The sequence below is a fragment of the Melanerpes formicivorus genome, unplaced genomic scaffold, assembly GCF_026170545.1.
Source record: "Melanerpes formicivorus ecotype bairdi unplaced genomic scaffold, bMelFor1.0.p_v2 SCAF_19, whole genome shotgun sequence".
NCBI classification, from domain to species: Eukaryota; Metazoa; Chordata; class Aves; order Piciformes; family Picidae; genus Melanerpes; species Melanerpes formicivorus.
Window position 1 is genome coordinate 12960511 of NW_027142371.1, and position 26160 is coordinate 12986670.

The 26160-nt window shown below is 48.8% G+C and overlaps 1 long non-coding RNA gene across 2 annotated transcripts in view; it reads left to right on the forward strand.

Annotated features, from left to right (window-relative positions):
* Positions 1-26160, forward strand: part of LOC137446977 (uncharacterized) — a 53781-nt gene that overhangs the window by 11944 nt on the left and 15677 nt on the right. For both annotated transcript variants that reach the window (XR_010988768.1, XR_010988769.1), the window contains exons 2-6: positions 4754-4847; positions 11858-12237; positions 12346-12583; positions 12846-12935; positions 21178-21291. This is a non-coding gene — a long non-coding RNA (uncharacterized lncRNA). The remainder of the gene's footprint in view (positions 1-4753; positions 4848-11857; positions 12238-12345; positions 12584-12845; positions 12936-21177; positions 21292-26160) is intronic.

Consider the following 26160-nt stretch of genomic DNA (forward strand, 5'->3'; position numbering starts at 1 on the left):
GGAGAAGAGAGGGGAGAGGAGAGGAGAAGAGAGGGGAGAGGAGAGGAGAAGAGAGGGGAGAGGAGAGGAGAAGAGAGGGGAGAGGAGAGGAGAAGAGAGGGGAGAGGAGAGGAGAAGAGAGGGGAGAGGAGAGGAGAAGAGAGGGGAGAGGAGAGGAGAAGAGAGGGGAGAGGAGAGGAGAAGAGAGGGGAGAGGAGAGGAGAAGAGAGGGGAGAGGAGAGGAGAAGAGAGGGGAGAGGAGAGGAGAAGAGAGGGGAGAGGAGAGGAGAAGAGAGGGGAGAGGAGAGGAGAAGAGAGGGGAGAGGAGAGGAGAAGAGAGGGGAGAGGAGAGGAGAAGAGAGGGGAGAGGAGAGGAGAAGAGAGGGGAGAGGAGAGGAGAAGAGAGGGGAGAGGAGAGGAGAAGAGAGGGGAGAGGAGAGGAGAAGAGAGGGGAGAGGAGAGGAGAAGAGAGGGGAGAGGAGAGGAGAAGAGAGGGGAGAGGAGAGGAGAAGAGAGGGGAGAGGAGAGGAGAAGAGAGGGGAGAGGAGAGGAGAAGAGAGGGGAGAGGAGAGGAGAAGAGAGGGGAGAGGAGAGGAGAAGAGAGGGGAGAGGAGAGGAGAAGAGAGGGGAGAGGAGAGGAGAAGAGAGGGGAGAGGAGAGGAGAAGAGAGGGGAGAGGAGAGGAGAAGAGAGGGGAGAGGAGAGGAGAAGAGAGGGGAGAGGAGAGGAGAAGAGAGGGGAGAGGAGAGGAGAAGAGAGGGGAGAGGAGGGGAGAAGAGAGGGGAGGGGAGGGGAGAGGAGAAGAGAGGGGAGGGGAGAGGAGAAGAGAGGGGAGGGGAGAGGAGAAGAGAGGGGAGGGGAGAGGAGAAGAGAGGGGAGGGGAGAGGAGGAGAGGAGAGGAGAGAGGAGAAGAGGAGAGAGGAGAAGAGAGGAGAGGAGAGAGGAGAAATCAGTTTGGCTGGTCCCACTCTTGCAGCCTTACTATGACTTGTGGGGATTCTTACCCACAGCTTTGGGATCCAGGGGCATCATTGTGTAAATGTGACATAGTCATGGGTCGGTTTGTTGTTGTTTTTTCAGTCATGTTTCTCACACCCAGATTTGAAAGTGACTTCAGAATGATTCCCTGAGGGATTTGTTCACTGTCTCACAGATGGAAAAATAACTGCTGGATTAGGACTTCACCATGACCAGGAGCACTCATGGGACGATAGCTCTGATCTAATCCTCGTGAAGTCTGACCCTTGCTTTCAGATGAAGACTAATCCATCACACCCTGATTGTGAGAAGCATTAGCCCCTGACAAATGTGGTGTTTACAGTGGTAATAGCAGCCTGATGGATGGTGGGGCTGGGGACCTGCAGACAGCAATGCTGCTGCTGCTGCTGAGCCGGTGGGGTAGGGGTGGGTGGCAGAGCCACGGTGCCAAGGGTTTCTAAAGCTGAGGTTTAGCACAACCTATGGGGGCAGGTGGGGAGTAAAAGGGGGTTTGTGGAGCTTCTCTGAACAGTTCAGCATTTTTGGCAGACCTGTGCTCATGTTCAGCTTCTCAGGGCTGCTATGAGGGGAACTTCCTAATTCTCATCAACATCTAATGGGCAAGGGGCAAGAGGATGAGGCCAGATTCCTCTCCACTGGTGCCCAGAGATAGGACAAGGGCCAATGGGCACAAATTGGATCAAAGGAAGTTCCACCTAAACATGAGGAAAAACTTCTTTGTTGTGAGGGTGCCAGAGCCCTGGAGCAGGCTGCCCAGATCAGCTGTGGGTGACCCTGCTTTAGCAGAGGGGTTGGGCTGGATAATCTCTGGGGGTCCCTCCCAACCCCCACCATGCTGGAATTCTCTGAGTACAGTGAAAGAGGTGTAGCCAGGTGCCTTCCACTGCTGAGGTCCAAACTGTTGCATTTGGCCTCTTCAGGAAAGATAAATTAACTTTGACAATAGCTTTTTCATTATTTAAATCATGCAGGAAAAAGCATTCCCTGACCTGTTCTGCTATGAACTCTGAATGGTTCTGAAGGCCAGGAAACAGCAGGCAGGAGAGCTGCATGCTCTGTTGAGTACTTCATTAGGTTTTTTTTCTCCCTTGTCTGTGTTTTTCATGCTCACTGGATTAGGCCTTTGCATGCCTGTAATGAGAATAGAATCATAGAGTCAATAAGGTTGGAAAAGACCTCAGAGATCATCAAGTCCAACCTATCACCCAACACCTCCTGACTAACTAAACCATGGCTCCAAGTGCCATGTCCAATCCCTTTTTGAATGTTTCCAGGGATGGTGACTCCACCACCTCCCTGGGCAGCACATCCCAGTGGCAAATTACTCTTTCTCCTCACCTCCAGCCTAAACCTCACCTGGCACAGCTTGAGACCTCTTGTTCTGGTGTTGGTTGCCTGGGAGAAGAGACCAACCCCCTCCTGGCTACAACCTCCCTCCAGGTAGTTGTAGAGAGCAAGAAGGTCTCCCCTGAGCCTCCTCTTCTCCAGGCTAAGCAACCCCAGCTCCCTCAGCCTCTCCTCACAGGGCTGTGCTCCAGACCCCTCCCCAGCCTCATTGCCCTTCTCTGGACACCTTCAAGAGTTTCAATGTCTTTCTTAAATTGAGGAGCCCAGAACTGGACACAGGACTCAAGGTGTGGCCTAACCAGTGCTGAGTACAGGGCAGAATGACCTCCCTGCTCCTGCTGGCCACACTCTTCCTGATAGCTACAATCATGGTAGATTTGGGGTTTGTAAGCCATAAGCAAACTATCAAAGTCAGAAGGGAGCATCCCATTTCCTGGGGGCAGGTGTTCCCATGTCTCTCATGGCAGCCAGGCAAAGTGAGCCTGGGCTGGGGCTGCCATCTAAATTCTGCAGGGAGCTGTAGTTGACAGAAATAAACCCTGTGCTGAGGGTGCCACATGAGCTGAGCATACACATGAATTAAAGCCTGCAACTGTGGAGGAGCCAGGGCTGCTGCTGCAAAAAAAACTAGTACTAAAAATGGAAATTCAAAAGAGCAGGTTGGAAGAAGATTTAATTGCCTCAATAAAGGGGTAACGTGAAAATTATGGGTGTCAGGGAAGATTAAATGTACCTCCCATCAGAATAGGCTGCTCATGTATGATGGATGGATGGCAGCAGCCTGACAGAAGGCTATTACACTGACACAATTGCATCAAAAAAGAAAAGGGGAGAAGTGGTTACAAAAGGTTAGTGGAAGGCAGGAGCTCATGCTGGGTCCACGCAGGGCCTTTGCATCATGGTGTGACTTGGATGAAGTCTTGCTTTCTGGTGGTCTGCTCTGTCTGCTCGGATCACAGGATGTTAGTTGGAAGGGACCTCTGAAGGTCATCAAGTCCAGCCCCCCTGCCAGAGCAGGGCCATAGAATCCAGCACAGGTCTCACAGGAATGCATCCAGATGGGTCCTGAAAGTCTCCAGAGAAGGAGACTCCACAACCTCCCTGGGCAGCCTGCTCCAGTGCTCTGTGACCCTCACAGTGAAGAATTTCCTCCTCATGTTGAGCTGGAACCTCCTGTGCTGGAGTTGATATCCATTGCCCCTTATCCTATCCCAGGGTGCAACTGAGCAGAGGCTGTCCCCTCCCTTTTGCCCCCCAGCCCTCAGATGCTTATAGATGTTTATTAAATCCCTTCTCTGTTGGGATGTAATTCCTGAACCCACCACACCATCCCAACAGCTTCAGATGTAACTATTGCAGCTAAGGAATCATTGACTTGTTAGGGTTGGAAAGGACCTCAAGGATCAGCCAGTTCTAACCACCCTGCCATGGCCAGGGACACCTCACACTACAGCAGGTTGCTCACAGCCACATCCAGCCTGGCTGCAAACACCTCCAGGCATGAGGCTTCCACCACCTCCCTGGGCAACCTGTGCCAGTCTCTCACCACCCTCCTGGGGAAGAACTTCTTCCAATCTGAATCTACCCATTTCTAGTTTTGTTCCATTCCCCCCAGTCCTATCACTCCCTGACATCCTCAGAAGTCACTCCCCAGCTTTCCTGTAGCCCTCTTCAGATACTGGAAGGCCACAATTAGGTCTTCTTAGAGCCTTCTGTTCTCCAGACTGAACAGCCCCAACTCCCTCAGTCTGTCCTCACAGCAGAGCAGCTCCAGCCCTCTGCTCATCCTTGTGGCCCTTCTCTGGACACCTTCCAGCACCTCCAGATCCTTCCTGTAGAGCAGAATGACTGCTTGGGTTCCCCCAGGATACCCAGGAGGAAACATAGGAAGGTGCATGGTGGAGGTGCTGGTGTTAGCATATCTGAGGTTATACCATGCTGGGGAGAAGGCCAGTAGCTAGGTTTAATTTAGCCATGGATATATCAGAGCAGGCTGCCAGTGCCTGCTCTCTGGAATCCCATTCTGCTTGTGCTGTAGATGATGCCTTGCTGAATGAGAAACCTGCTTGTGCGAGCACTGCGACTCCAAACCACCAGAGAAACTTCTTCAGGGTTGCAAAAGAGGTTCCCTGCTGATGCTATATCTGCAGTCTATCTGTGGCTAAAGGATGCCTGTCAGCAGTGCCTCTGGAGTGACTGCAGCAGCGGTGACACTTAGTCAATGGGAAGTGTCAGAGGCTCCCAGAGCTGAGCAGGTGTCACCGTGCTGGCAGGTGGAGGCAAAGGCAGATAAATGAAAGCCTTTGAAACAAACTGCAGTTGCCAGATCCTTAGCAATTCTTCTAAAAAGGTCGTGTCCAGCAGCAGGAGCATCAGAAAGGACTTTTGCAACTCATAAAAGATATTTTTGTGCTATCTCCCCCTTCCAGAAATGCTTTGCCTTGGCCAACGCTGCTTTTCCAGGGAAACAGAACCAGACCCACAAAGCAACAAAATGCATCTGGTCAAGTGAGGTACTTCTGAGTAAGTATGATCTGCCTTAGAAGCAATCAGTGATGTTCTGGGGAGGAGGATGTCATGCTTTGCTGACACAGATCAAAGTTTAAGGGCAGCAGAAAAGCCACCTTTAGCTGGTGGGGGGGAGAGGGTGGGGGCTGTGTGTCTGTCTGCCACAGGCTTGCAGTGTGACCTTCACCAAATGACTTCAAACTGTGAGTGTCTTGGGCTCTCTTGGTAGAGGGAAATGCATCTACTTATCTCCCCACCACCCAGAGCAGCTGCAGGGCTTAACTGTTCAGTGTCTAGGGGGCATTTGTGTGTTGGCAAGGTCAAAAAGTGGGGCTCTGCAAGTTGATTCATATTAGAGTTAACTGTACCACTGCTCCCTGATCCTTCCAGATCAGGGGTTCCCAGACAAGACTGCACTGCAGTCTGCTGTTCTCCACAATCCAAACACAGAACCTCCTCCTGTGTGCAGCAGGATGGTGAGTTGTCAGAGCTGGGATCTAGCTTAACTTCAGTAACAGTGCAAATAGCCAGAGAGTCAAGGTGTCTGCTCCACCAGCAGGGTCAGATGAGGAGCAGTGCCCCTAAGAGCAGTCAAAGGACTTTAACCATAAGAACACCACAAAAGCTGAAGCCTGCTTGCTTTGCAGATGAGACTGCAGGCAGACCCCACAGGCTGGACCTTCCAGCTCCCATTGAGGTGGGTGTCCATGAGATGCCTTCGTGGCAGCACAGGATGCAACACAATTCGTGTTGACTATGGCTTGTCCAGCTGAAGGGTTGATTTGTTTGTCCAGCTTGATCATTTAAAGGGTTTCACACAGTATCAGATACAAGACTGAGGGAAAACAAAGCTCAAAGGCCCAACCCCAAAATCTCACTTGTCAGTCTCCATCTCTCATAGTCCCCTGCTGAAGCTGTGGGAACTCATCAACCATCAAGAGGCACAAGGATCTACTGCTGTATAACTCTCCTGTTGCCCATCCCTTTCTCTGCTGTTTGCATCTCCTTCTCTTCAGTGTTGGGGCAATCTTTTAATCCTTGCCAATTCATTTTCCCCATGATTTGGCCATTCCTGACTCTGGTGCAGGGAGATTCACTTTGCCTGTGGATTCCCTGTATTCTTCATCTGTTTTTTTTCTTTAAAGCCCCCTGAAAGCTGCCACAGGTGAAAGAGCTGTGGGAAGCTGTAGTTTGGGAGGTTATTCAGAGCCACTTGCAGCTTGCTTTTTTTGCCTGCTGCCCCCCCTGACAACTTGAACTGGTGAAATTATTCATTGGAAGTGAAGCATTTGAGGAACAGAGCTATTGATTGTTGTGAATGATTTATGTATTATTTATACTGCTGTAGCCTCCAATGATTCCTTTATGGTTTGGAGCTATATGGTGTTAAGCTTTGCACACATAGACACATAAAGTGATAAAATGGTAGGGGTTGGAAGGGGCCTTTGGAGACCATTGAGTCTAACCCCCCTGGCTAATACAGCTACACCTAGATCAGGTTGTACAAGAACTTGTCCAGGTGGAGTTTTGAAGGTCTTCATTGAAGGAGACTCCACAACCTCTCTGGGCAGCCTGGTCCAGTGCTCTGGCAACCTCAAAGTAAAGAAGTTTCTCCTTAAGTCCCAGCAAAACCTTCTGTGTTCTAGTTTGTGCCCAGCGTCAAAGTGTGCCAGGGGAAGTTTAGGCTGGAGGTGAGGAGAAAGTTCTTCCCAGAGAGATTTGTTAGCCATTGGAATGTGCTGCCCAGGGAGGTGGTGGAGTTGTCATCCCTGGAGCTGTTCAAAAAGAGTTTGGATGTGGCAATTGAAGCCATAGTTTAGTTGTCATGAGGTGTTGGGTAGCAGGGTTGGACTTGATGATCTTTGAGGTCTTTTCCAACCTTATTGATTTTATGATTCATTACCCCGTGTCCTATCAGTGGCCACCAAGAAAGGGCCCAGTCCTATACTCATGACCTCCTTACCTATTGATGTGCAGTGATAACATTCCCTCTCTCCAGGCTAAACAGCCTCAGGTGTCTCAGTCTCCTAGTGAGAGAAATGCTGCAGTCCCTTAATCATCTTTGTAGCCCTCTGCTTGGACTCTCCCCAGCAGTTCCCTGTCCCCCTTGAACTCAGGAGCCCAGAAGAGTCCCCAGTACTACAGGTATGGCCTCACCAGGGCATGAGTGCAATGGAAGGAGACCCTCCCACACTCTTCTGAGTGCACCCCAGAATGCCATTGGTCTTCTTGGCCACGAGGGCACGTTGCTGAGTGTTTAATTTGGGATGGTAAAACAGGCAGGTGTGGCTCAGGATAGGGAGCCCCAGGCATGTGAAACAATAATACTTGGTGTGGCAACTGACTGTCACAGTGCAACCTGTCCTGCTGCCAGCAAGTGTCTTGAAGGCATCCTGTCACAGCTAAACTTTAATGAGCTCTTTGGAGGAAGCACAACAGCCTTCTGCCTTCCTCCTATGGGCAGCATGGTTGTATCCCCAAACAAGAGAGCAGAAATCTTGTTGGAAAATGGAACTGGCAGGCCATAAAAGCTGGCATGGTAAGCAGAGCAGAAGGTGAGTTGATATTTTTTACCCTGTCTGCAGTCAGGTTGCCTTTGTTGTGGTGGAGCTGCTCATCTCTCATGGTTGCTGTTAAACGCCGAGGTCCATCGGCAGTCTCATGCCCGCTTTAGCCCAGGGGCAGGCTTGTAAAATCAGGACCACAGGATCATAGAGTCATTGACTCACAAAGTCATAGAGTGGTGGGGTTGAAAGGGACCTCTGGAAATCATCTAGTCCTACCCCACCCTGCTAAAGCAGGGGCACCCACAGCAGGCTGACCAGGATTCCTCTGCGCTGCCTTTGTTCCTGGAGCTCTTGCTGAGTTTCACATTCAGTCCAGCCCTGTCTGCTTATGAATAACTCATCCAGGGCTGAGCCTCATATCTCTTGTGAGATTAATGAAGTGAACTTTTGAAGATGACAGGCAGGATCCTTACTCAGACTACTCACAGTCCAGTGAAAAGATCTCAGCTGTGTTGAATTGCTGGGGGAAAAAGAGAAAGAAAGTAAAGAAAAGCCTAATTTCACCCTGGAAGGTTAACATACACACACAGGTACCACTGAGCTGAAGAGCACTAAGTCCAGGCCAGGGACCGGAGCAGACCCAAAGTAGTAAAAGATAAATATCATAGAATCACAGAGTTATAGAATCATTAGGGTTAGAAAAGACCTGTAAGACAATCAAGTCCGATCCAACTAAACCATGTCCCCAGGTGCTGTGTCTAGATGTTTTCTGAAGACCTCCAGGCCTGGTGACTCCACCACCTTCCTGGGCAGCCTGTTCCAATGCCTGACCAGTTGCCAGCAGACTGGCCAAGCAGCTTGAAGTTACACTGAAGAGCAGATTCTTTGGTGCCTCATTACCTCTGCCCAGGTGAGCAGCATATTTGCTTCAGAGGTGTTCCTTCAGCCATCCCCTCTGAAGAAGAGTCACATCTTCAATTACAAGCAAACAGTGCTCTGGGTGCATAACAAAACCTCCCACAACTTTCTGGATGTTCAGTATTCTCCCTGAGCTTCATCTCTGGGAACATTCAGATGACAATTACTCCCCCTCCATCGCCCCCAGCTTTGTTGTTTTCTGGCAGGCCAGGAGATCTCACTGCCTTGGCAAGGCCATTTTTATTTACATGGGTATTATGTTTCTGTCTTCCATCAGGCATCCATCTGGCTGGGTGGTCATGAAAGTATTAATCATAGGGGTGTCTAGACACCCACTCCAGTATGGGAAATTCAGAGGTGCAGTACAAGGAGATTTTGCAGCTTCAAAACACTATTGATTTGACTTGGAGAAGAGGATTGAATGCTTTGAATGTGTTAATCATCTCACCTTCTCTGTACCTGTTTTCTAAAGCTAGAAATGTGAGTTCACTTCAGAAGGATTTTGAGTTACAAAACAGGATATTACTGGATAGGGTCCAGCTGGGGATGCAAAGATGCTGAGGGGGCTTCAGCATCTCTGTGAGGAGGAAAGGCTGAGCCCCCTGGGGCTGTTTAAGCCTGGAGAAGAGCAGCCCCAGAGGGGGACCTGCTCAATACTCACAGTTAAAGGGTGGGGAGCGAGAGGATGGGGCCGGACTCTTTTCAGGGGTGCCCAGTGACAAGACAAGGGGCAGTGGACAGAAACTGGAGCCCTCAGGTTACATCTGCACAAGAGAAAAAACTGTGCTGAGAGGGTGACTGGAGCAGGCTGCCCTGAGAGGTTGAGAACTCTCCTTTTGTGGAGATTCCAATCCCACCTGGACGCTGTGATCCTGGGCAAGCTGCTGTGGGTGACCCCACTTTAGCAGGGGAGTTAGAGTAGATGATCCCAGAGGTCTCTTCCAACCATCCTGTGTTTCTCTGAACATCCTGAACAAACCCTAACCATGAGTTTGACATATGGGCTTCCTCAAACAAAGAACTTTTCCAGTTGAAAATAAATAGACACTGCATTGGGTTGTGAACTCCCACAGGCTGAATGCTTTCCAGAATGAGGACCTCTGTGCTGAAACTCCCACCTGCCAAGTAGAATAAAGTCCCCACTTCTTTTCTTCTTCTTCTTTTTTTTTTAACCTCTTAAATCCATGGAGTTAGAGCTTAGCTGTAAGCTTTGGTGTGTGTTCACTTGCTGAATTGTAGCTATTATTGAAAGTAATCTCACATCACTGAAATGGGATAAACACCAGAGCTGTGTGTGCTTAATGAATACCCAAAGGCCATGAAGGAAGAATTCTGACCCAACCATGCCCCTGAATATTGAGTTTTGCCTGCAAGTAACAATAGATTTGAAACATAATTCTGCAGCATCTGTTCTGCTGCCATCCAGCAGCAGGCAAAGAAGCTTTTTTGTTTTCCACAAAACAAAAGAAAACAACCCCCAAGATGTTTGAAAGCAGAGCAGAGGGTGAGGGCAAGGAAGAGGCTGACTGAGGACAGCTCTCCATCCTGCAGCAACTCTGCTGGCTGTTTCTGGAGGGTGAAAGAAAAGATGCTGAGGCTGTGGACCAAAGCTGAGGGATTTTCACTGATTGGAACTGCTTTGGAAATCTAACAGTACTGGTGGGCAGGAGGTTGTAACAATTCCTCCCAGGAGCAAAGGTGTGAAGGCTCAAACATAGCATTTTTGAGCCACAGGAATCCTTTTGTCTGAGGAAGAGAAAATTAATGAGAACTATGAGACAGCACAGCTAGGGAAAGGACCTGATGTGAAATCTGCTGCTCAGAGAGGCTCTGGAGTCTCCTTCTCTGAAGACTTTCAAAACCCACTGAACATGTTTCTGTGCAGATTGATCTAGGCACACCTGCTTTAGCAGGGGGGTTGGACTAGATGATCCCATGAAGTCCCTTCCAACCCTCCACCAAGCTGGGACTGTGTGATTCTGAGCCAAAAACTCTCCTGTCAAACTCAAGGAAAGGAAATAGGAGAGAGCCACAGGGTGTAAGGCAGGTTCTAACTATGAGAGACCAAGATGGGTGGTGTGGGTCATTTTTTGGGCAATTATCTTCAATTTGGCATATGAAGATCTGTGATAGAAGAATGAAGATATAGATAGAGATAGAGATGATATAGATATATCAGTTTTCCTTGAAGAAAAATATGACCCTCAGCTCATAATCAAAGACTGCATAGAGGCAGAGCAGTGTGGACCAGAGCTGATACAGGGCCACAGCTTCATGTCCACCAGCCTCCCGGTGATGGCTTCACAAGCTGAATTCCCCTGTGGATCCTGCAGATTCTCATCATGCACCACTTGACTCAAGAGACAATGGTGCTCCTGGAAACAGAGCATAACAACTCATTGGTGTTGGGGAGAAAAATTAGGAGCTTGGAGCAATTGATCTCCTTTGAGGCACTCTGGTAGACATGCAGGATGTGGTATTTTTGAGCAAAAAGTGAAGAGAAAAAGAACAACAGGAAGAAAGGGGGGGAAAAAGGGAAATCTTCTCTGAACAGCTGTAGTGCCTAGCTGGCTGAAGCTCAGATAAATGTTTAAAAGGCCCAGAGAGATTAATATGTTGTGTGTGAGCTCCATAGTCCAGGCTATCATGAGAGCTTGCAGATCAGCTCGGGTCAAACAGAGCAATCAGTTTTGCCTCACACCCAGAACATTCCAGCTGGTTTGTAACCCAAATATCTCCCTGTGCATCCCTTGCCCTATGAGGAGAGGCTGAGGGAGCTGGGAGTGTTTAGACTGGAGAAGAGGAGGCTCAGGGCAGACCTTATTGCTCTCCACAACTACCTGAAGGGAGGTTGTAGCCAGGTGGGGGTTGGTCTCTCCTCCCAGGCAACCAGCAGCAGAACAAGAGAACACAGTCTCAAGCTGTGCCAGGGGAGGTTTAGGTTTGAGATGAGGAGAAAGTTCTTCCCAGCAAGAGAAACTGGCCATTGGAATGTGCTGCCCAGGGAGGTGGTGGAGTCACCATCCCTGGAGGTGTTCAAGAGGGGATTGGACATGGCACTTGAAGCCATGCTTTAATGAGTCATGTGGTGTTGGGTGACAGGTTGGACTTGATGCTCTCTGAGGTCTTTTCCAACCTTCTTGAGTCTACGATTCTATGATGCTAAATCCTCTTCCTGAGGCTCCCCCAAAGGATTGTATTGGCTTACCCATGAGGGCTTCTTTTTCTTCCCAAGCATATACTTGTTCAACACTGTCCCTTGAACAAGAGCAAACCCCTTGGCACACCTTAGCATAATGAGTTCATTACGAAGTGCTGGATGGATTAAGCCATTCCTAAGGCCTGGTGCTACAAGACAAGAGTTCAACAGCCTATTGTATTACTATAATTGGGCTTCTAGGAACGATAACAGAGGAGCACCAAGAGGTAATTTCCAGTTTGGCTAAACCCTTGCTGATTGCCCCTGGTCACAAATTATATTTCTCCTGTGAATCAGCCCTCCCCTATGTTTTCAAGCTCCTGCAAATTCTGTGCTGCTATAATGATCTCTAATCCTCACACTGAATTTCCCTTTTTCCTTCTTTTTTTTTTTCTTCACAGGCTCATTTGTGAGATATTTACTGCTGAGAGCCTGATCTTGGCTTCAGATCAGCTGATAAGTAGGCACAGAAAGGCTTCCAGATTACAAAGAGAAATAAATATTTGGAACTGATTAAGCTAAAAGAAGGTTCAATCATATAATGTTCCAGAGCTGATTTAGATACATGGAGTCAAGAATCAGCAGAGAGGAACTGAATACAGCGAGCTCGTGGTCTGAGTGCTGCAGAAGCTGGTGCAGATCACCTCCTGGTCCAAGATCACAGAATGACAGAATCCCAGCAGTGTGGGGGTTGGAGGGAACCTCTGGAGATCACCTAGTCCATCCCCCCCTGCTAAAGCAGGGGCACCCGCAGCAGCTTGCCCAGGATCACAACATCCAGGTGAGTATGGAATCTCTCCAGCAAAGGAGAGTCCCCAGCCTCTCTGGGTAGCCTGCTCCAGGGCTCCAGCACCCTCACAGCAAAACACTTTTTTCCTCCCCTGTTCAGATGGAACCTCCTGAGCTCCAGTTTGTGCCTGTTGCCCTTTGTCCTGTCACTGGGCACCACTGAAAAGAGTCTCTCAGGCTGCTCTTCTCCAAGCTAAACAGCCCCAGGTTTCTCAGCCTTTCCTCCTCACAGAGATGCTCCAGGCCACTCAGCATGCTCACAGTCTTCACTGGACTCTCTCCAGCAGTTCCCTGCCTTTCTTAAACTGGGGAGCCCAGAACTGGACCCAGTACTTCAGGTATGGTCTCACTAGGGCAAAGTAGAGGGGAAGGAGAACGTCCCTTGACCTTCTGGTCACACTCTTGTTAATGCACTGCTGGACACCGTTTGCCTTATTGGCCACAAGTGCATATTGTTGGCTCATGGTGAACTTGTCATCCACCAGGTCCTTCTCAGAGCTGCCTTCCAGCAGATCAACCCAGCAGGAGGGTTATTCCTCTCAAGATGGAGGGCTTTACATTTACTATTGCCTGATTTCATGGAAGTTTCTCTCCACCCAGCTCACCAGCTTGCCCAGGTCTCACTGAACGGCAGCAGAACTCCATCGTGCCAGCCACTCCCCCCTGTTTTGGATCATCAGCTCTCACAGGGTGAGTAAAAGGTTAATTGAAAGTTCTTCAATTTGCTTCAAATGCCAAAGTAAGATGGAGTAAACCTAACATAGAGCAGTGAGGATCCAGCACTGCTCAGTGGATTTTGTTGCTCCTCCTTGTTATCCTGAATATATGGCACACGTGCTCGGGGGCGACAGCTGTCCCTGGGACAAACAAATAACATATGGTGCAGGAAGAACTTGTGCTTAATACAAGACAGATGCACATTTCAGCACTTAAACTGAGCTTCCACTGAATGTGCAAAGCAGATAACTGCATCTGCAGATGCATCTGGTGAAAATAATGAGTGTGTAAATAGAACACAGGATTCGGTCCCCAGTCCAGGAAATAGGTCAGCGTGATCTATCACTGTGGGCTGTGCTTTGTGCTGGTCCTGCAGTGAGTGGAAAGTTTCCAAATACCTGACATATTGGCTTTTCTGTCCTTTAATGGATACTCCATATTCCCTAATAATAGTGTCTTATAGACCTGGTGTCCCTGCTGCTGTGCATTGTCCTTTGGGAGGAGACAAACAAACCCTAGCAACTCTCTCCTCTTCAACCCGAACAATCCCTTAACACATGCTGCAATCACCCTGAAATGCATTCAGTAAATCATCTCTGATTGCACAGTTAAAGAGCACTACTCTGTATTGGTCATTTATAACAGCTTCAAGGGTTTCATTGACGAAGGCTTTCCAAAAGGAAAGAAGCAACAAGGAAGATCTATTGAGATCTGAGTCACTGTGTGCTGGGTGTTGCATTAGAGAAGGGCAACGAGGCTGGGGAGAGGTTTGGAGCACAGCCCTGTGAGGAGAGGCTGAGGGAGCTGGGGTTGCTTAGCCTGGAGAAGAGGAGGCTCAGGGCAGATCTCACTGCTCTCTACCCCTACCTGAAGGGAGGTTGTAGCCAGGTGGGGGTTGGTCTCTTCTCCCAGGCAAGCAGCACCAGAACAGGAGGGCACAGTCTCAAGCTGTGCCAGGGAAGGTTTAGGCTGGATGCTAGGAAGAAATTCTTCCCAGAAAGAGCGATTGCCCATTGGACTGTGCTGCCCAGGGAGGTGTTTAGGAGGAAACTGGATGAGGCACTTTGTGTCATAGTTTGATTGATAAGATAGTGTTGGGTGATAGGATGGAATTGATGATCTCAAAGGTCTTTTCCAACCTGGTCTGGTCTGGTCTATTCTATTCTACTCCATTCTATTCTACTCCATTCTATTCTACTCCATTCTATTCTACTCCATTCTATTCTACTCCATTCTACTCCATTCCATTCCATTCCATTCCTTAAATCAGATCCAGCATTTCACAAGGGAAGAAAAACCACATAAGTCAAGTGAGATAAAGGGCTGTTTATCCATAGGATGATGTGATATGTGTGGAAAAAACCCAACAAACCACCTTACAAAAGGGTTAGCTGTTCAAAATGCCCCCTTAAAGAAGATACAATTAGAGCTTAATTGTTTCTTTCTTCAGTTCAAAGCTCCCACATCTCAGTTAATGAACACGTCTGCCAAGCCAGCCCGGGCTGCACCTTGCTTATCTGGGTGTTTAAACAAGCTGGCTGGCTGCAGCCATCACACAGCACTGCCTGGGAGCTCTGCTCCTCTTCCTGGGCTGGATTTCACACCGTGCAGAGTGTGGAGAATCTCAATTTCTTCCTTCTAAGTGAGTCGTAACAATTAATTTACAAATAGGTTGATAAAAAGCTAATGGAAGCTAAATTAGTCACAGGAGAGCTTCTGATCTGTTCCCCGAAGTGCAGGAACAGGGTAGAAAATTACTAGAAAAATGAAAATCAATAAGGCAGGAAAGTTGGAGTCCATGAAGTTTAGGGAAGGTACAACTGGTACTTAGAATAGAATAGAACAAGCCAGCTTGGAAGAGACCTTCAAGATCATCGTGTCCAACCCATCAACCAATCCAACCCACCCAAACAGCTAACCCATGGCACCAAGCACCCCATCAAGTCCCCTCCTGAACACCTCCAATGATGGTGACTCCACCACCTCCCCGGGCAGCACATTCCAATGGGCAATCACACTCTTCTTCCTAACATCCAGCCTAAACTCCCCTGCCACAGCCTGAGACTGTGTCCTCTTGTTCTGGTGCTGGTTGCCTGGGAGAAGAGACCAACATCTGCCTGTCTACAACCTCCCTTCAGGGAGTTGTAGAGAGCAATTAAGGTCTCCTCTGAGCTTCCTCCTCTCCAGGCTAAGCAGCCCCAGCTCCCTCAGTCTCTCCTCACAGGGCTGTGTTCCAAGCCCCTCACCAACTTTGTTGCCCTTCTCTGGACTCGTTCCAGCAAGTCAACCTCCTTCCTAAACTGAGGGGCCCAGAACTGGACACAGGACTCTGGGTGTGGCCTAACCAGCGCAGTGTACAGGGGCAGAATGACCTCCCTGCTCCTGCTGGCCACACTGTTCTTGATGCAGGCCAGGATGCCATTGGCCCTGTGGGCTACTTGGGCACACTGCAGGCTCATGTTCAGCCTACCATCAACCAGCACCCCCAGGTCCCTCTCTGCCTGGCTGCTCTCAGCCGCTCTGACCCCAGCCTGTAGCTCTGCATGGGGTTGTTGTGGCCAATGTGCAGAACCCGGCACTTGGATGTGTTCAACCTCCTGCCCTTGGACTCTGCCCATCTGTCCAGGCTGTTGAGGTCCCTCTGATGCCAAATGCAGAGCACATTACTTTTAGGAGCATGCATGAGGCAGGGCTTGGTGTTGGAGGCTGCTGTGTGTCTTGGAGAGGCTGCAATGTGAAGTCAAGCTCCCCAAAGCCATGTCACAGATTCACAGTCACAGAATTGATTTGGTTGGAAAAGACCTGAGGACGGCCACAAAGATAAGCAGAGGGCTGGAGCACCTCTCCTGTGAGGACAGGCTGAAAGGATTGGGGCTGTTCAGCCTGGAGAGGAGAAGGCTCCAGGGACACTTTATAGCTGTGTTTCGATACCCAAAGGGAGCCTACAGGAAGGCTGGGGAGGGACTGTTTAGAGGAGCTGTGGTGATAGGATGAGGGACAATGGCTTGAAAGTAGAGCAGGGCAGATTTAGGTTGGACATTAGGAGGAAGTTCTTTGCTATGAGAGTGTTGAAATACTGGAATAGGCTGCCCAGAGATGTTGTGGAGGCCTCATCCCTCGAGACATTCAAGGCCAGATTTGATGGGGTTTTGAGCAGCCTGATCTGGTTGGAGATGTCCCTGCTGACTGCAGGGGCATTGGACATGATGACCTTTGAGGGTCTCTTCCAACCCAATGTACTCTGTGATTTGGGGATATTCAACTAAATCAGGTTGTTAGAACCCCAAACAACCTGGCCTGGAGTAGTTCCAGGGATGGAGACTCCACCACCTCTCTGGGAAACCTGGGCAGTGTTTCACGACACTCAGTGTAAACCATTTCTTCCTTGTATCCAGGCTAGATTCTCCTCTTCTAGTGTCAAACTCCTGTGGGTCTTTCTGTGGTTTATTCACCCTTGCCATTTGCCAAGGGCACAGTGGCTGAAGCTGAAGAGCTGATCCAGCAATACAGGAGCACGCAGGATCTCCATGTGTGTCAGTTCAGCACTCAGGAATTGATGCCCATTGTACTTTGTCAAACGTGGTTACAGATCCCGGGAGCTGTTCACTCATTCCTCAGCCTAAAGCACCAATAGCACCTGCAGCACCCAAGGTCTCTTGTGAGCAGAGGAATCCAAGTCCCCAAAGCCTTGCAGCAGCCACGAGCAGAAAATCACAGCAACCAACATTGGGGGAAAATAGGAATCCAGCTAAAGCAACAGTACCTTGACAACACTTGGTGCTGCAAACATCACTTAACTTGACAAACAACCAGTAATAGCTAGAGAGAAAATAAAGGGTTAGGCAGGTAGAGAGATAGAGTGTGAAGAACATGCTGAGCAAATAACAGCCTATTGAGAATCAGCATTAGCATAATTACTAAACGTAGGTAATTGCTGAAATAGCATTTGCTGGCAGCATTTGGGTTGCTAAATGGAACAGTTTCCCTCTTCCCTACATAATCTCCTGCTAGGACTATGGAGTGTGCTTCCACTCTGCTTTTAGCATGGCAAATGGCGCGGAGAGGAATGAACCTGCTCAACACCTCGGAGCCCAAGGATCCTTTTTAAACAAGGTTGTCATACCTGGGGCTGCATGCCTTGTTTAAATCTATGTTACACCATCAGTTTGGCATTTGTCCCAGTGCCCAACATGATACTTGATAAGATTGGACATTCTCAAATCAATTCCCATTGATTTCTCCCTGCTGAAATAGGATAAGCATGTGATGGACACAATGAGTGTTTAGTACAGCAGACCAAGCTGTTCCAGCGCTAGAAAACAACTTGGCTGACAGAAAAGAAGGATAAAAAAGCAGCAGCAGTGTGCTCAGGTGGCCAAGAAGGACAACAGCATCCTGGCCTGTGTCAGACATAGTGTGGCCAGCAGGAAGGGGGCAGTGATGTCCTCTGTACTCAGTCCTGATGAGGCTACATCTTGAGTACTGAGTTTGGTTTTGGGGACACAAGAATACATCTTGTGGGATGAGACCTTCAGAGATCATCCAGTCCAACCTCTGACCCAGCACTGATGGGTCAACACTAAACCATGTCCCTGAGCACCAGGTCCAGATGCCTCTTGAGTACCTAAGAAAGACATTGAGGTGTCCAGAGAAAGCAACAAAGCTGGGGAAGGCTCTGGAGAACAGGTCTGATGAGGAGCAGCTGAGGGAAGTGGGGGTGTTCAGCCTGGAGAAAAGGAGGTTAGAGCCAGATTGGGGGTGGTTTCTCCCTAGTAACAAGTGCTAGGATTACAGGAAACAGCCTCAAGTTGCACCAGGGGAGGTTTAGGTTGGATATTAGAAGAAACTTCTTCACTGAAGGGGTTCTTAAACACTGGAGCAGGCTCCCCAGGGCATCAGTTGAATCCCCATACCTAGAAGGGTTTAAAAGAGTCAGAGATATGGTGCTGAGGGCCATGGTTTAGCACCAGACTTGACAGAGAATGGCTGGGATGGATGATCTTAAAGTCCTATTCCAACCAAAATGTTTCTGTGGTTCTGGAATTCTAATAAGAAAAACCCCCAAAAAACCCAACCTGCCAGGCACAAAGACAGCTCCATGCAGGGCATGAGCAAAGGTCCTGGCTGCAATCAAAAGCACTTGCTGGTTCTGCTTAAAGAGGCATTTGGACACAGTTTTGATGTAAGAGCAGGTGGAAAATAAAACAGGGAGGGGAAAAAAAAGGGGAAGAAGAAAAAAGAAAGGCAACAGATGAGGTTACATCTGTGAAGGTTGTAGGGCTGAGCTGCAATTATTTATGAGCACTGGATGTGACCTGGGTACTGAGATCATGCTGTACTGGGCAGGCAGGAAGCTGCTGCAGGCAAGAGGTGGTCTCTACCTAGGTAAAAGAGCTAGAAATGGGGAGGGGAGAAGCTTTGTGTGCTCTCATAGCTGTGGGGATTCCTCCGGGTAACAGAAGGGTGAAGGGGACTCAGCCTGGGTGTTTTGAAAAGAAGATAAGAAGTGATTTGAAGCTAAGTGCAGGGGGCAAAAATGGGACCATGCAAGAGTGGCTTGGAAAGTACAAGAGAGAATCACAGAACCTTGGAGAATACCTCCAAGATCATCGAGTACCATCCTCTACCCAACACTTCCAGCAACACTAGTCCATGTTCCAATTACCACATCTACTCATTTCTTGAACAGCTGGTGACTCCACCACCTCCCTGGGCAGCCTGTTCCAACCCCTGACCACTCTTGCAGTATAGAAATTCTTCCTAATATTCATCCTAAAGCTCCCCTGGTGCAGGTTGAGGCCATTACCTCTTGTTCTGTCATTAGTTATTTGGCCAACATAGACCTCACCCCAACCTTTCTTCAGGTAGCTGTAGAGGGCAATGAGGTCTCCTCTCAGCCTCTCCTTCAGGCTAAACAATCTCAGCTCCTTCATTCTCTCCTCACAAGCCTTGGTCTCAAATCCCCTCAGAGCTTAATCACCCTCCCGCCTTTGACACCACAGAGACAGCCCCCATGGAGAAGGGTGAAGTGGGAGGGCTTTCTAAACCTTCAGTGTGCTTCAAGACAACAAAGGTCTTACCTAGAGGCATTTCTCACTGGCTGAAAACATCCTTTTGTTTTAAAAATTGCTTATTCTTGTTGTGAGGGTAGGGTAGGATAGGATAGGATAGGATAGGATAGGATAGGATAGGATAGGATAGGATAGGATAGGATAGGATAGGATAGGATTAACCAGGTTGGAAAAGATCTTTGAGATCATCGAGCCCTACCTATCATCCAACACCATCTAATCAACTAAACCATGGCACCAAGCACCCCATCCAGTCTCTTTCTAAACATCTCCAGTGATGGTGACTCCACCACCTCCCTGGGCAGCACATTCCAATGGTCAATCTCTCTTGCTGGGAAGAACTTCTTCCTAACATCCAATTTAAACCTCCCCTGGCACAGCTTGAGACTGTGTCCTCTTGTTCTGGTGCTGCTTGCCTGGGAGAAGAGACCAGAAGTTGATGTCTATGTCTGGGCCACATCATAAGTCCCTTGCCAGTCATCCCAGATGGGTGAGTTGGAAGATGTGGGTGCCATACTGATATAAATAGCGGATTGTGGGATCCCAAAGCCTGGAGCAAGAGCAGGAACACACAACCCACTCCCACCCCCCTTTATGGGCAGCCCCATAGCTCTCTGAATACTGCCTCTTTGACTCCCTAGTGAGCCTCCAGGAGGCTTTCACCAGCAGCAGCCCCGCTATATGCACTCTCCTCAGGGATATCTCAAGCCTTGGAAGGTCACACAGGCACGTCATTTCCTCAGAGGAATCTCAAATCCAATAAACAAGAAGCATGAGGCTGGTGATCCATACATACATCAAAGATGAAAAACAGCACAGCCTGCAAATATAAGCCAGAAAAGCCTTCTGCTGCCTCCCCCTGTGGTGGCATTCAGGCAGAGGTTTCCTTAGGCAAGGAGATCAGTATTCTGCTGTCATTCATTAGGGATTTACCAGTTTTGTATCGATTCTGTTGTGGCCTCCTATGTACTTTAATTGCTGCAATAGAAAACCCAAGTTGCTATACATGACATTTCCTTTCTGAGAAGCTGGCACCAGAGTTGGCTGAACTACTGGCTGATTCCCTGATTTCCCTTCACAGGTCAGTGATAAAATGATGACTGGAACAGCTTGTCCCTCTCTCTGTTCCAAAACAACTGTTTTTGTGGGGTTGCCTTTTTTTCTCAAGAGCTCTCACTAGCTGTGGATTTGGAAACAGAAATCTTCCTAATTGCTGGATGATGTGGTAGACTCTCCTGTAGCAGTTCACAGTTATTGACTCTGAGGTTTTATTGATTTCTTTTGAGGGACAGGCACCTGAGAGCTCTTGCTTGAGCCAAGCAGGTTGCTCAGGCTGTGGTGATGTCCACCCGGAGTCGGCCAAGGGCAATGAGGCAAATTGACTGACTGGTTTCTGGTTCTCTCAGTGTTAGATTGACACATGGCGCTGCTCTGGGGAGTGAGGGTTGACAAAGCAATGCTTCCTTCCTCTGGGATGCAAGCCACCAGCTCAGATTCAAGGCTTCTCACCTGGGAGATGTGCAGCAGCTGGAAACCCATCTGGTGTGGGGCAAAAGAATGTCAGTGTGCTCGCAGAGGGAGGACCAGATAAGATTGATTAAGTTGCCTCACCTTATCTCTCTGGAAGGCGTTTGTTTGATGTCATAGTTTCCAGTTCTTCTAGGGCATTTCCAGCTGTCCCAGCAGAGCAGACAGCACCTTCCCTGAGGAGCTGCCATGCCAGCAGAAGGCATCTGCTCGCTGCGTACTTGCAGGCTGAGGAGGAGGGCTTGCTTTGTGTTCTCTCTGCTTCCTTCCCTCAGCTTTCAATATTTCCCCAAAATATTGTTCTGCTCTCCTGTTTTTTGCCATCTGCTGACCCCCTGTGTCTGGATTCCCACAGCTGTACTCTTCCCCTTGTCTATTTCCAATCATGAGGCTTTCTTTTGTGTATCTTTTAAACCGTGACCCTGGCAAAACCGAATCCGAGGAAGGTAGTAGGCAGGAGGTAGCTCACCTCATTGAAAAGTGTTTCAGGGTTAGAGCTCATGACAGTACCCACTGTATTCTCCTTAGACTGGCTTGGGTCCCACAGGTTGAGTTAATGTGGTAAGAAAAGAATCACAGAATTCTCCCCTCTAGCTGTTTCATTTCTTCCTATTTAGGTACCGCACTGAGAGGTGCTGCAAGAAAACATAGATGGATGAAGGCCTGCCATGTGATCCATGAGGAAAATCATCCAGTGTGTCCACAAATGAACTCTGCAACAAGCTGGAGAGGTAAGGCAGTATTACAGGTACTTCTGAGATGGACAAACTGAATTCCTGGAGATGCTGCAGGTGATGGTTTTGTCTCAGCAGCGTTGTCAGAGCCTGAGCAACCTCTGGCAGCATTTTAGGAGTGATAAAATTGATGAGGAAGGAGAGGATTAGGGCAGGTCAGTCTGATAAGAAACAATTGTAAGCAATTAAGGCACATGAAATTGGATCTGACAGCTATCAGGATTCTTGTGTGTCTGTGTTTTGTGGGGAAGACAGAATCAACAGAATCAGATCAAGTGTGATTGACAGCAGTGGCAAACCCATGCTCAGTCCAGACAGCAGAGGTGGGATGAAAGGGGAGAAAAAATACATCCTAGTAGCATTCTTTTCCTTCTGCTGATCCTGCTTCAGATCATTGCTGCTGGAAAACTCCTCAAGGAGTATTTGCAAGCTGTTCTGCATGGCCATTTCGGCATAGCCCAGCTGGTTAATGCTACAAATCTGGGCTGGTAGCAGTTCCTGAAATAAACCCCTGTCTTGCCAGGAGAAGAAAAGTCTAAGAACAGAAAAGTCTGGTTGTATGGGTTTTTTTTTTCCCTCATCATTGCCTATGTATTTCTCAGAGACGTGTAAACAAAGCCAACTTGTTGATGAGAAATATGTCAATCAAGGAGCTGCTGACTGTTCTGGAGACAGTTCTCAGTAGATGTTTTGACTAAATGTCTGAGAGCTCATGCTCTTGGGAAATTTCCCAACAGATCTGAAGATAAACACACCAGCTCCTGGCACCTCTCCTGACTGGATGTGAAGCTGGGAACTGATAATTATTTACGTTTAACCTGCGCACCTCATGAAAATCCGTGGCGCGCTCAGAAGGCAGCACTGCAGCCACCTCCACTGGTGTTTAATGAGGGTGAAGCCTCAGCGAATGGTTAGCTTCTGCCAGCCTGCTTGTCTCCATTTCAAATCATGTCAGGGGGAAAAAGAGGGGGGAAAAAAAATCAATCTCTGTGTCTTGTTCATCTCCAGTCACTTTGGTCACAGCTGAAAGAGGGAGGTAGCAAAAATTAGCTGAGTGAACCTGTTCTGGAAAGCTCCTCACTTGGATGGGGGGGTGGGGGGGAGTGCAACATCACAGGCATTGGGTGAGGCAATGAGAAGGCATTTGGTATTCAAAGGAACTTCCATGAGTTTTCATTTCAGTCAAGTGGTTAACGATCCCCTCTGCAAAACGTGCCCTGCTGCTACAGTTCTGTGCCATTTGCTTAACCAGTGGTCAGTGGAGGAAATGGGGTTCAGATTATTCTTACCCTGACAGATTCTCATTCTTATTCTTATTGAGCATGAGCCTGCAGTGTGCCCAGGCAGCCAAGAGGGCCAATGGCATCCTGGCCTGCATCAGGAATAATATGGCCAGCAGGAGCAGGGAGGTCATTCTGCCCCAGTACACTGCACTGGTTAGGCCACACCTCGAGTACTGTGTCCAGTTCTGGGCCCCTCAGTTTAAGAAGGAGGTTGACTTGCTGGAACATGTCCAGAGAAGGGCAACAAAGTTGGTGAGGGGCTTGGAACACAAGCCCTATGAAGAGAGACTGAGGGAGCTGGGGTTGCTTAGCCTGGAGAAGAGGAGGCTCAGGGGAGACCTTATTGCTCTCTACAACTACCTTAGGGGAGGTTGTAGACAGACAGAGGTTGGCCTCTTCTCCCAGGCAACCAGCACCAGAACAAGAGGGGACAGTCTCAGGCTGCACCAGGGGAGGTTTAGGCTGGAGGTTAGGAGGAAGTTTTACCCAGGGAGAGTGATTGCCCATTGGAATGGGCTGCCTGAGGAGGTGGTGGAGTCACCATCACTGGAGGTGTTGAGGAGGAGACTTGATGGGGTGCTTGGTGCCATGGGTTAGTTGTTTAGGTGGGTTGGATTGGTTGATGGGTTGGACAGGATGATCTTGAAGGTCTCTTCCAAGCTGGTTTATTATTCTGTTATTCTTCTGCCACCCACTCTTTAACTATTGATCCCCATTGAGGAGATCCCCTCTCACTCCCCTCTCTTCTAGGCTAAAAAGCCCCAAATCCCTCACCTTAATCATAGAATCATGGAATCAACAAGGTTGGAAAAGACCTCAAAGTTCATCCAGTCCAACGTTCTCGGCCTCTGATCATCCTATGTAGTTTCCTCCAGGAGCACTGCCGAGAAAAGAGGGATCCTGACTGCCTGCCTGTGCTCTTGTGCTGTTTCTGGGTCACTGCTCATTTACAGTGGTGCTGTGGGAGAAGTTAATTGCAATAATTTGTTTGCACAGAAATCCTTCCCCGTGCCTAGATCTGCACAGGCGAGTTTCCTACCTCAGAAAAATTAAACAACCCAAGAACAAAGCAACACAAATGATAATTAAGTTTGGATTCTTCTAGCACTCCCCAGGCCACTCCTGGGACTTAGCAGCCTCTGTCAATATTTTGACAAGTTCAGCAGCTCTTGAAAATGAGCAAATGCCCATCGGTGGGTAAAGCACTTCTGTGTTTGTTTCTGGGAGCTGGCTGCTCAGGTGGGTTGTGTGAGAGTGGCAGGCTGAATGCATCCATTTCAGAGGCACAGGAACCAGGCTGAGGCAGCTCTAAATCACAGTGAGTCACAGCATGGTAGGGGTTAAAAGGAACCTCTGAATGTGTCTGCCCCTGGACTCAGCACTGGTTAGGTCACACCTTGAGTCCTGTGTCCAGTTCTGGGCTCCTCAATTTAAGAAGGATATTGAGACTCTTGAATGTGTCCAAAGCAGGGCAACGAGGCTGGGGAGGGGTTTGTGTGTGAGCTCCATGGTCCAGGCTACCATGAGAGCTTGCAGATCAACTCAGGTCAAACAGAGCAATCAGTTTTGCCTCACATTCAGAACTTTCCAGCTGGCTTGTAACCCAAATATCTCCCTGTGCATCCCTTACCCTATGAGGAGAGGCTGAGGGAGCTGGGGTTGTTTAGCCTGGAGAAGAGGAGGCTCAGGGGAGACCTTCTTGCTCTCTCCAACTCCCTGAAGGGAGGTTGGAGCCAGGTGGGGGTTGGTCTCTTCTCCCAGGCACCAGAACAAGAGGACACAGTCTCAAGCTGTGCCAGGGGAGGTTTAGGCTGGATGTTAGGAAGACATTCTTCCCAGAAAGAGAGATTGGCCATTGGAATGTTCTGCCCAGGGAGGTGGTGGAGTCACCATCCCTGGAGGTGTTTAGGAAGAGACTGGATGGGGTGCTTGGTGCCATGGTTTAGTTATTAGATGGTGTTGGGTGATGGGTTGGACTTGGTGATCTCAGAGGTCTGGTCTATTCTATTCTATTCTGTGTCTGTTTCTGTTTCTATTCTATTGTCATCTTGTCCAACCTCCCCTGCTAGAGCAGGATCACCTGAAGTAAATCACCCAGGAACACATCCAGGCAGGTTTTGAAGGCCTCCAGAGATGGAGACTTCAGAGCCTTTCAAGCTAGCCTGTTCCAGCGCTGGTACCTTGAACGTGTTCATATCAAAACCAAGCCTCAGATATGTGAAATGTTTTCTCTACCAGCTAATCAGCTAAATACCAACAGAAGGCAGATGGGAAACCAAGCACTTCTAGCTCTTTACTAACCTCTAACAACCTCTCTAGCAGTATTTCTTTTGGCAGATAATGGGAATTTCACAGCATGCACACAAAAACAGAGTCCAAAGCAGTTGGGACAGATTGCATTTGACAGTATCCCTTAAAAAAAAACCAATCCCTGAGAAACTGCATTCTGAATGGCTTTTCAGATTAAAAATCTACGTGATCAGGAGTGGCTGCTCATTTTTCAGGGCCAGAGGAGTCATCAGAGACTGATTACTTACACTGGGAAGAAAACTGCATCATGAGACTGTAGCTCAGGACAGAGAGTTAATTAATGAAGAGCCTCCAAAGATGGTTGGATGTGGGCAAAGGGTGATGCCTCTGACTCTTTGGTGCATCTTATGGTATCAGGTGGAGTAATCAGTGAGGCTGAGGCAGGTTCCAGCCCCAGAGCAAGGTTCCAGCCCCAGAGCAGCCATCCAGCTCGTGCACCTTTGGCTGAATTAAGCCCTGTCTCCTTTGATGTTAAAGCTCTGGAGGATGCTAAGGCAGTGAAGTTATTTCAGGCCCTCCTTGTTGAGTCAGTGCTCTGCACAAGGCAGATTCTTGCCCCCCTGCAGGCGACCTCACACTCACCTCAGGGACTTGGCTTGAAGGGAGAAGGCTGTAGATGCATACACCACATCCTGGCTCATGCATGCATCACATCCTGGCTCATGCAGTGCCTTGCCTGCCTGCTCAGCTCGCTGTGATGCAAGCAGTGATGTTTAGAGCTGATTACTGCTCTTAATGCTTCCTCTTTTCTATTTTTGTGGTAGAGTGGGAAGAGCTCTCCATCTCCTCTGGGTTGCCATGCCCCTGACAGCCTGAAGCCTGCTGGGTGGTCATAAAAACAACAAACAATGTCTCCTTGCTATAAAAGCCAACCTCATGTTACATTTCAGTGTCCTGCTCTAAGGTACCAGAAACGTTCTGCATGGACTAAATCCACATCTGTTTGCTCTGAAATACCCAGACAAGCCTTCAGCTACAGTCTGGTTAGTTCTGGGTCACCAAAGAGAGCTATAAATGTATAAGCAGCAGGCAATGATAATAATAAACAGAGCTATTTCAGGCACATCACCACTCACAAAAGGCAGTGCCCAGGCTCCTGTAAATAAACTGATGTATACTTAATTACTAAACCCAGCAATGAGCTGGGTGCATGTGCATGATAATACATCTGGCTGGTTGGCAGCCATCTGAACGTGAGCCAGCAGTGTGCTCAGGTGGCCAACAAAGCCAGCAGACTCCTGGCCTAGACCAGGAATAGTGTGGCCAGTAGGAG